We start from the raw sequence: 6,058 nt of genomic DNA, 5'->3' as shown, positions 1-6,058 counted from the left end.
GGGGGGGGTATTTTTTTCTTTTTAAGCACGGACTTGACAAATGCTCATTTTAGCTTCCAACCTTTTTTAGCTTGTATGATTTGGGGCAAAGTGGCCAGTGCCCTGAGCCTCAGTTTTTTCAAAGGTAAAAAATGATTATAATAATGACCACTACTTATTATTGATCAGTGGCCAATGACCACTGCTCATGTTCTTGCCTTGGAGACTTAGAAGGAAAGTATACGTAAAATGTCTGGCCCATCATAGAACTTTGCTCTGAGCATCCAGTTTCTTCCTTCAGATCCTGTTTTCCTAAAGAACTGAGCATATGCTTTAGCAATTTCTGCTCACCACCATAATGTAATACCCAGATTACTTGGTTTTTTTCCTTCTGTTCAAAGTTTTAATCATCGACTATTGCCATCTTTGAATGACAAATAACTTTTCCTCAAGTCCACACTTATTATGAAATCCTATTCATCCCCAAATTTAACCTGTTTTTGCTAATCTCTGCCTGTTTTTACACTGTTTCCAATCAGATATCTTGCCTCCACTTCAGTACTTACTTGGTTTCTTTAAATGTTTTTGCTCATTGCTGCTAATTTTTTCCCGTCTTAGTGTTCGTTTGATCTTACATGTTCTCTTCCCCTCTTCACATGCATGAACACATACTACAACACGACTATAGGTTTATTGAGGCTTAAATATGTTAAGTATCTGATTAAAGCTTCCTGTAATTTCTCCTCAGTTGCTTTCATCACTAGTTTAACTATGGAACACAACTTTTTCTTCCTCCTAGTGCAGGTCATAACTTGAAACTTGTGGTTCTCCACCCACCCACTAGGCTATTTCCCTACTTAGCAAGGCAAGGAACCAGCATAACCCGTATGGGAAGCACTAAGCTTCACTTTCCATTTGTAATCATAAAAGGAAAATTGTTGCTTCCCACAAACAATGAGGGTGGATCATCTAAGTACCAAAAGGACAGACTATCCAGTCTGATTTGTGCAGGGGGTGCTGGGAAATCATTTTTAAAATTCACATGAGAAATATTAAAGACAGCCATTATTTCACTTTGAAATTAAAGAAAAACTGTTATGTTGTTAGTTAATTATAAAAATACATTATATTTTTTAAGAAAAATTATTCTATAACAAGAACTTTGGTTTGGTGGGAAAGCTAAAAAATTAAAAATACAGCTAAGTTACTTACTTGCATCCCTGTTCATAAACATAAATAAAAGTCCTTCTAAGGACTCACTCCTAGAGTGTTGGGTCAACCTGGGGAAATTAGACAATTAGGAAATGTCTTTAGTATAGGTCAGCAAACAATAAGGGGCCAAATAGTAATATTTTCAGCTTTGTAGACAATATGGTCTCCAAATTAACTACTTAACTCTGCCATGGAAGAACAAAATCAACCATGGACAGTAAGGAACTATGTTAACTGTGCTGTGTTCCAGTGAAACTTTATTTGTGTAACTGAAAGTTTCATTTCCTGTATTTCTCATGTATCATGAAGTTACTCTTCTTTTGACTTTTTTCCAACTAATTTCAAAGTAAAAATGCTTCTAGCACATAAGCCATACAAAATCTGATGATAGGGCCATAGTTTGATCATCTTTGTTCTAAAGGGTTCATCTTAGTAGAAGAAGAGAATTAGAATCATAATAAAGAAGTTGAGATTTTAGTATATCTAAGCAGAAAGTGGAAAGTAACCAGAAATGACATAGAAAAAGACAATAACATTTCTAAATTAGTAAGTGAGAAATGCAAACAAAAATATTAAAATAAATACTAGAGTATATAGAATATAATCAAGTATATCATGTCACTCATTAAACATGAATTTGCTTCATTTTCTTATCAAATAAAAGCCACAAATATATTTAAAAAACACAGTCAGTTCTTCTGATATACAACATATCAAAGTAAATAATATTATACCATGACCAAACAGATTTATTCTGAGAATGCAAAGAGATTTCAACATAAGAAAGGCTATCAAAGGAATTCTTCATCTTAACAAAAGAGAAAAATATCATATGATGAAGTTAAATAGGTATTTGATAAAATTGAGGAGTTAGTTATAACAAAATAAGTTCTTGAGCAATATATAATAGAACACTCTTAAGATGGTCAATAATATATATACACACGTAATGTAAAGACTACTTTATTACTTTACTGTTTATTTAAAAAAATATTTTAAACAGCGAACATCATACTGAGTGCTGAAATGTTAAAGCCATTTCCATTAAAATTAGAAACATGAAAGAGATGCCTTCTGTCATCATCATTGTTAAGAATTCTAGTGGTTGTCCTCCCAGAAAGGCCCTCCCTAGCCACCCTGTCTCAAATCCACTCTACCACCAAATCTTCCTATCCCCCTCCCATGCTTTCTTTTCTCCTCAGCATCAGTCATTATTTAATATTTCTATTGTTTATGTCTGCCTTCCATTAGAATGTACATTTTATTCATCTGTTTTATTCATAGTTGTATCCTCAGAATCCACAACAATGCCTGGCATTAATCTCAATAAAGTATTGCTGCATGAAGAATATGAGGCAATAAATATTGGAAGAGATAAAATTACCTTTGTATTAGTAGATGATAATATTGTATACCTAGAAAGCCCAAGATAAACTAGTAAAGCAGGCGTTAAATTTACTAAAATAACTGGAAAAGGTTCTGGAGAAAAGATGAATGTACAAAAATTAGGATTTTTTTTTTTTTGGTACCACAATAAGCACTTAGATATGAACATGGGGGAAATTTCTCATTCACAGTGGCAAATAAAAGTGGTAAATAAAAAGGTAATATAAAAAGGTGCAAGATGTACATGATTAACATTACAAAAAGTTATTAAAAGAACTAGAATGGTATGTTATTATAGTAACATATTTTGGATAGGAATTCTTAATATCATAGAACATGATGTTTCCCTCATTAGTATAAATGTAATGCAATTCAAATTGTAATTCCAATAAAGTTTTGGGGGAACAAAATAACATAATTATAAAATCCATATGAAAGAATCTATGTTTCATAAAGCCATAAAAAATCCCCCACCCAAAATCTAATCTATAATGGTGGACAGTTTTTCTTAAAAGATATTAAAATTTCCCATAAAATTACTGAAATCAAAGTAGTATGTGGCTAATTCAGAATAAATAGATAAGTGAACAGAATAAAGGCCCTATAATAGTGCCAAATGTAATGAAAACAACATTTGACTAAAGTGATATAAAATTCCCATGGGCAAAAGATGGTTCATTTAATAAATAAAGCAGGAAAAATGAAATTTGGAAGAAAATTTGGAAAGAATTTGGAAGAAAATGAAAATTAAACTTTTCACGCTATACAAAAATAAATGTAATATGGGTTCAATTTAATTTTCTTAAAGCTATTTTATTTACTTTGAGAGAGAGAGAGAGAGAGAGAGCATTTGTGTGTGTCCAGGGGAGGGGCAGAGAGAAAGAGAGAGAATCCCATGCAGGCTCTGTGCTATTAGCAGGGAGCCAACCAGGGGCTCGAACTCACGAACCATGAGATCATGACCTGAGACTTTTTGTTTGCATTTCCTAACTTGATACATATATTTTTCACGCAGCCTAACTATAGGATTTAAGTGAAAAGAGTAGGTCTCATTTTTCCTTTTTGTTTCTCTATATACTTAAATTATATAGATACATTTTAAATAACTAATAAGTATATATCAAATAAACAGTAACAACTACAAATATACTGAAAAAGTAAACATACCTTTTTCCCTAGCAACTTGATAAGCTATCCCACTGAAGTAATAGTGTCAATATGTAAGGATACATAAACAAGACTATTTACTTCATCTTTATTTATAATGGCAAATACTGCAAACAAGTTGAATATCTATTGATGAAGTCTCAAAACATACATGTTGTCGAATAGGAACTCCCAAAATTTTGGTCTCAGGACACATTACACTCTTAAAAATTACTTAAAACTTCAAAAGGCTTGTGTTTATGTGGGTTGAATTTATCCAAATTTATCATAATGGAATTTAAAACAGAAATTTAAAAATATTTACTAACTCACATATTATAAACCTACCACATATTAACACAATAACATATTTTGTGAAAAATGTCTATTTTCACAAAACAAAACACATATGGTGAAAATAGTGGCCCTGTTTTATATTTTTGCAAATCTCTAAGGACTGCCTTTATAAAATACAGCTCAATTCTCATTATCAGCTTCTGTATTCAGTCTGTTACTGTGTGTTGTGTTGATTGAATATATGAAAACTCCAACCTTACAGAAAATCCAGATATTTAGTTGGAAAAGGGAAGATTATTTTAATAGATTATTTTTCTTCCATTAATTTAAGATGATTTCAATTTTATTTAATAAAATTATCTTTTCAGATAATTTTTCTATTCTTTTTTAATATTATACCAAAACTTGACAAGTGGCTGTTTATTAAAGGTTGGTTGCAATGTTGAATCTGAAACCACATCAATGAATTTTTGTACTGTTAGATTAAAATCCTTATTTTGCACATTGAATGGTTCTTTTACCCATTCATGATTTTGTAATATCATGCATTGATCATTTGGAAAATATTGGTTCACTGAGTTATGTAGATCTCCCAAATGTTAACACATTTCACTACAAGATTTCAAAAAGTAAAATTCATTAATATCACCACTGGGTCTTGTGGTAGAGGATAAGGTTTTTTTTTTTTAATTGCTTGTAAGCTTGAATTTATCATCAGCAACAAATAATGTAATTGTTTTCCTTGAAATGAGGCTCATTTTGTTCATTTTCACATCTTTTTCATTTAATTTCAAATACCATATCTGAATAACTACAGTTTTTCAATCTTTCTTTTAAAAAAAAAGATGCTTCCTGGAAAAAGCAGCTAGTTTTAAGCCCAGAACTCAAGCACTTAAATGTTTTACCACAAGATAAGCATCACACTCCAGTATGCTGCAGAAGTGCTTCATGCAGTCTTCCCATTTCACCCCCACCCATATTGAAAAGGCATGTACTCAAAGACTGAGACTTAATACAATTAATTTTTACTGCTTCATTGATGGGCATTCTTCCAGTGACACCAAAAAAATAAAATAAATACCCAAGCCAAACAAACAAAAAACCAGGGAGTTCCTGGTGGTGAAGAATATATTGACAACCAGTACAGCTTGATGTGACTGCCTTGATTCGTGCTAAGCAGCCTAAGTTTGAATACAGTAACAGCACCTCCTTAGATGTGTGTGACTTAGGACATGTTTACCTAATTCCACTGAGCCTTAGTTTATCTGCAAAACGGTAATAAAGTACTGTCCACATTCAGATTTCCTGCAACACATGTGTGAAATAAAATGTTTAAGTGCCACGCAAAAGGCTTTAACACAGTTTAAGTGCCCAATATGTAGTAGATGGATTTCATCTACAGACCGTAGTATTAATAAGACCCGCAGCACAGAAGAACAGAGAATCTATTGTTATAAGCCACTGGGGAGTGGAATGTCAGAGTTAGAAATGAAAACATAGTTTTGTGATTTCCTTACTTAGTCTTTCTATTTGTAAAACATCCAATTGTGTCATGAGACTTGACTATCCAGGCCTCAGTTTAATTTCTAGAAGGAGAATACAATGTCCTTTTTTTAAAAAAATACATGTTTATTTTTATTTATTTTGAGAGAGAGAGAGAACACAAGGTGGGGGCAGGGAAAGAGAGAGAGGGGGAGACACAGACTCCTAAGCAGGCTCCAGGCTCTGAGCTGACATCAGCGAGCCTGATATAAGGCTCCAGCTCACCAACTGTCAGATCATGGCCTGATGACTTGAGCCAAATTCGCAGGCTCAAAAGACTGAGCCACTCAGGTACCACAACAAAATGTCCTTTTATCTCAGCAGTAGGAAGACAAAACCAAAGTGGCCCAGACTATAGGAAGGCACTTATTACTCAAATATTCTCTGGGTTTTAGGGGGATCTAACTGATACAGATATGTCTTCACTATCCTCAAGTAGAAGGGCTGAATATTAGGAAGCATTTATTGAGCACTTAAAGATGTTTTGAGAAAAAGT

The sequence above is a fragment of the Crocuta crocuta genome, unplaced genomic scaffold (genome assembly GCF_008692635.1).
Source record: "Crocuta crocuta isolate KB4526 unplaced genomic scaffold, BGI_CrCroc_1.0 scaffold17, whole genome shotgun sequence".
Taxonomy (NCBI): domain Eukaryota; kingdom Metazoa; phylum Chordata; class Mammalia; order Carnivora; family Hyaenidae; genus Crocuta; species Crocuta crocuta.
This window is presented reverse-complemented; position numbering follows the sequence as displayed.